At 36.1% G+C, this 5,457-nt stretch overlaps 1 pseudogene; it reads left to right on the top strand.

Moving 5' to 3' along the window:
- Window positions 1-4,022: 4,022 nt before the first annotated feature.
- On the top strand, window positions 4,023-5,189 carry LOC105766049 (zinc finger protein GIS-like; annotated as a pseudogene).
- The last annotated feature ends 268 nt before the right edge of the window (window positions 5,190-5,457 follow it).

The raw sequence follows: 5,457 nt of genomic DNA, 5'->3' as shown, positions 1-5,457 counted from the left end.
TTTAAGCCATTTTGGCCTTTACAAGCCCGTTTGGGGTCTGATCAACTCTGAATCTACTGTAAATGAATTTAAATTATTTTTAAAACTTTCAATTTTTCTAAAACATATTTTAACTATTTTATAAAAATGTTCAAAACTTTTAACTCTTACATAAATTCAAGATTTCTTACTCTTAGATGCTTCAGTGCCATCTTCCATCTGTATCGATCATTGGGACGGGTGAGGGGGTATTGCAAAAAGTGTTCATAAGCCAAAAACAGACTAGGCCAAAACAAAGCTTAATTAAGTTTAATTACGTTCAAATGGGATCAAATTGGGCCAAAACTCCATGAAGATTAATATGGATTGTTTAAGCTCATTTTCTTCAAGAATGTAACTCCATTAAGGTTGTAGAGGATCATCCAAGCATTTCTCCCTTTAAGAAATTCATTCTTGAACCAAGATTTCCAAGAATTGGAATCTTGATTTCTTGAAACTTGAAATCTTCAAATTTGTTTGTGTTAGAACAAGATTTATTTTCTTTATTTTCTTGAAACCAAGAATCAAAATTTTGATAATCTTGCTCAACGCCAAGGATGTGCAAATCCCATCTAGACCTATTCATGGGTTGAGCTACCCGCCCAGGCTCAAAATCTCTCTCCAAATTTAAGAAGGTTTGGATAAAAATATTAGCCCTGGAAAATGGGATTGGGCAAAAAAAAATTAGACTCGTTTAAAATACGGGTTGAGATCAGGCTTGAACATTTAAGGCTCGAGCCCAACCCATTTTTAAGTTTATAAGACTTTATATTATGTTATTTTTATATATTATGTAATTTATAACACATTAAAAATAAATTTATACTAAATATATAATACTACTCTAATGTAAATATCAAAATAATATTAAGATGACTATATAAAAAATTTCAATAAATAAAAAAATATATAAAATTATTAAATATCAAATTAAATTAATATACATATTTTAAAAATTAAAAATAATATGGGTGTGCCTAAAATAGACTTTGATTAATTTTTTGCATATACAGGTGGGTTTGGGAAAAGCTCTAGGCTCATATCTCAAGTCAAGCTGAGCTTAGGCAAGCATAAAATATATTAATATCATACTTAGGCCCGACTTGAACTATGAGCATCCAAGATTAAGCCTCAAATTATGTAACCTTTAGGCTTGTTAAATGAGCATGGTAGAAGTATAAGCCTTGGGCCGTAAATTCAGCTTATCATCTGATGCAATCGAGCCCCATGAGCTATCAAGTGCAAACGATGTCTCCCTGGAGCTGCCTAAAGGACCTATTACCCGAGCTAGGGCTAAGAAGTTCAAAGACGGAATTTCAGCTTTGGTTGATCGAATTTGGGGTGAATTCGTGGCCGGTCTACTTGAGGGCTCATGGACCAGCAAGATGAGCAAATCGTGCACTCTACTTAAAGCTCTTCAAGCTCATTGAGCTTGTTTTAGTTCATTCGTCTCATCTTAGACTTATTTGACTTTATATTTATTTTGCTGGAATAGTTATTTAATTTGTCCTAAACTAATACATGATTAAATGTGCAGATTTTTACAAGTATTTGCTGCCAAATTTAATTTGTTTTATACATGATTAATTTGCTGTTTTAATTTAGTGCAGGAATTTACCTTGGACGGCAAAGGTGCATGCATCTTAGATTCATTGCATTTGGCCGATTCATGCATGGCAACCCAAATGAATGTTCAGTCGAATGTTCCATTTTTAAACATCTACATTCAGCCTATTTTAAGTGTTCACATGGGGACTATTCATTGATGATGTTCACACATATTTGACTCTTCAAACCGACTTTTCACACTTGTGTGGCTGTTCAACAACTATCTTTAATGTTCCTATCTTTTCAGCCAACAAGTGCCAATTTAAGGAGTAATTTAAGAGCAAGGCCGAACCTGGACAAGAAGACCATTGATCTACCGATGCATTCATATTTGCAAGGTGCATTTGCTTCATGTTTAATTTGCCCATTTGAATGCCCATTCAAATAGAATCTTTTGAGGAATTAATTCGGAATTTTCTTGATTTTCTTAGCTTTTAAGTTTGTCTATTCGCTAGCCTTTGAAGAACTATAAATATTTGCTTGTTTATTTGTAAAAGGACTTTTTTTGCCATTTTGAATATTGAATTAAGTATTTTGTGAGGAATTCTTCTCTCAATTTCGTCCAAAGACTTAGTTGGCTTATCTACTAGTTAGTGGCGTCAACTTTGTCCTTTGCAACCCGAACTTATCACTTTTAACCAAGTGTGGCGTTCAACTATACCGAGGTTCCTATCTTCGTTAGATAGTGGGTCGAGGTCCTATTTACATCATTCTTAATCCACCTTAAAGACATATAAGAATCGGGTCAACTTAAACCCTTAAAGTTGGTTCACTCTTGTTTTTAAGCTTTCCATCCATTCTACCTTAAAACGAAACTCCAAACCTTTTAATAAACATTTTCTTTCATTTTTAGCCGAAGTACCTTATATACCATTGCCATTTTAACCTTGATTGAACCATTAACATCTTTGTTGGACAAACATAACCTTTTGAATCAAGTCGAACGAAACTTCATCGTTAGAACGATCGGGCAGCAAAAATGACTCGGAATCATCCACGAGGCCGGGGCGTATCATCATCCAATGGGATAGTGCATCATTCCATGAGGGCCCACCAGGCTCCTTTTCTCTCGTATAAAAGACTCCATCACGCAGAGAAAGGGGCATGGCACAAATTTAACCATACTCCCACCTGATTCTATTGCTCTTTCATACAATCCTCAAATTTCCAAACCTCCCATTAGTGCTTTCGGCACCACCACTATAATGTCAACCACCATTAACCATTACCACAACCCAAACATTGCATTGATACTCTGTAAAGAGAAAATAAATGTAAAAGAAAAGTTGTTTGCATGAATACAAATGTGTAGTAAGAAATACAAACTTAAATTATTTACTTTTCACCTTGTTTAGAATTTTGTTGAAAGTTTGTACATGGCATTTATAAATATTGTTGCGCATATACGTGTGTATTATATATATCCAAACGAACCCTAGCAATAATGATTAGGACATTGATGAAGCAAAGAAGCTTTAGTTTGAAAAGCGTAAAGTCTCTACATCTAACATTTGGTCCACATAAGGGAACATGTTAGATTTTGCAAGAGAAAGAAAGGGTGTAGAGAGAGAGAGAGAGAGAGAGAGAGAGAGAGAGAGAGAGAGAGAGAAGTGGGAGGGGTCTCCCAAAGACAGGTTTCATTCAAGCCACCTAATGGGAAAGAGAGAGATAGGGAACTACGAGATAGCGACCCCTCCCTTATGTGCGCACACCAGACAAATCAACGCTTGTCTACACTGCATCCTGACACGAGAGGAAAAGCTTTGTTAGCCCCACACCCTCCCATAACCATAACGAAAAAGATAAAAAGAAAAACCTTATTCATTACTACTTGTAGAGAATTAGGGTTTCTTAGGATGGTGTCTCTTTTGTTTTTGACTTATAATCACTCTTCCATTGCATGTGATCTCACATGTCATTTGCTTCCCACATCAATATTTGCCTAATATCATAAATAAATAAATAAAATTGTATAAAAAATCCAAAATAAAATAAAAATAAAAAGCAATAAAAATATTCTAAATATACTTTGAAAATTTTGTAAATTTCATATTTTAGTTGTTAAATGATCATATTTTTGAAAAATAGAAATAAAAAGAATTACAATGTGGACAAACAAACAATCTGAACTCGTATAAAAGAATGTATATATAGTTTATATTTTGTGCACACAAAGTCTATATATCTATACAAGTTAATGAATGAGAAATTTAATCTTTTCAAACCTTTTCAAAATAAACATAGATATATGACATGTTTGGGGAGAAAATAAATTTCAAATATAGTGTGCATCTCTAAGAAAAAAAAGGTCAAATATAGTGTTCCTGGTATTGTTTTAATGAGAATTTTCCGTAATGATGCAGGTGGGGTGAAAACATAAATTTTCAAGATCTTAGGACGTGGGTAGCAGAACAACTTTCCAAAACAAACAAAAAATTTAAGCGAAAGGTAGCAAAGGTAGTATTTTGACAACTCAAACTGCCAATGCCACTCTCATATCTGACCAGAAACTTGTGGCCTTCCTTGTCAGCCCTCACTCTCAGATCATTCATGCCCATTACCATTGCCATGGGTCACCTCTCACTTGTATATGCTTCTCTCCTCCATCCCCTCTTTGTAGGCCCCACCCTCTCCCCTTTCTCTTAGCTACCTTCCCCTTCTCTCCCTCAATCATTTCAGCTCTCTCCCAAGAAATTAAAACCCAGCCACTGCCCTCTCTTTGTTTCACTTCTTCATGGAGAAAAATGAAAGGGAAACTCACGACTTTATGAACGTTGAATCCTTCTCTCAGCTTCCCTTTATCCGTCGTGCACCTATCAAAGAAAGGGGTATTTTTCGTGTGTTCGGCAAAGAATTCAGTGGTGGTCACTCAGGCTCGGCTATCGCTAGGAACGAGTCAGACTCAGCAGGGAACAACGAAGATACAACCAAGGAGAACGAGAATGGAGAGAACAGCAGAAGGTTTGAGTGTCACTATTGTTGTAGAAACTTCCCGACTTCCCAAGCTTTAGGCGGTCACCAAAACGCTCACAAAAGGGACCGCCAACATGCGAAACGAGCTCATCTTCAGTGAACAATGGTGCAAAACTCTTTATCTGATGCTCAGATTTACGGGCTCGTTAACTACAGGCTAGCCTCAGCTCCAACACAAGCTACGGCGAGTTACCCTTCGTGGAACAACAGTACTAGCAGTAGGTTTTATGGGAACCAAAGCTCTTTTCCTCAGCCACCCATCAATGGTAGCCCACTGGGGTTATGGAGAATCCCTGCTACGGTTCAAAGAAACTCATCTAATTTCTATCCCGACCTTTCATCATCATCATCGCAACCGTCACCATTTTTTGCTGGTGAAGAATTGAAGCCCTCGCAAGTTGTTGGTGGAGGTGGTTCAAGTTCCCAGAGCCGGTACGTTTATAAATCAAATCCAAGAGTGCAAGACCATGTGGGTTTGGATCTACATCTGTAATAATTAATTTCCTAATAAATTTTTATTTAACCGAGAAGAGAAACAAACCATTGCAGTGCAAGATGAGATGGTTAAATATAACTCCTTGCTTCTAACATCTTGGATTTTACTCTTTTTAGTGATTTCTTAGTAAATGTCATTAATCTCGAAGCCATGAGCTATCTGACAAGAAACCTACTTCAATGGAAAAAAAAAAAAAAACAATTTCAATCTGATCTTCATTTGGGTTGGTAAATTTTCTGTCATCCTTTAATCTAAAAGATCATGTTTACAGTTGCGATCGATGTCTTCCCTATTTCTGAAACTTTCTCACGAGTGAGGAATATTGATTTCGAGGTGGCTATCAGTGAGAGGAACACATGAAC

Source organism: Gossypium raimondii, chromosome 5 (assembly GCF_025698545.1).
Source record: "Gossypium raimondii isolate GPD5lz chromosome 5, ASM2569854v1, whole genome shotgun sequence".
Taxonomy (NCBI): Eukaryota; Viridiplantae; Streptophyta; class Magnoliopsida; order Malvales; family Malvaceae; genus Gossypium; species Gossypium raimondii.
The sequence above is the reverse complement of the archived record's forward strand: the minus strand, read 5'-3'. Positions and strand labels throughout refer to the sequence as shown.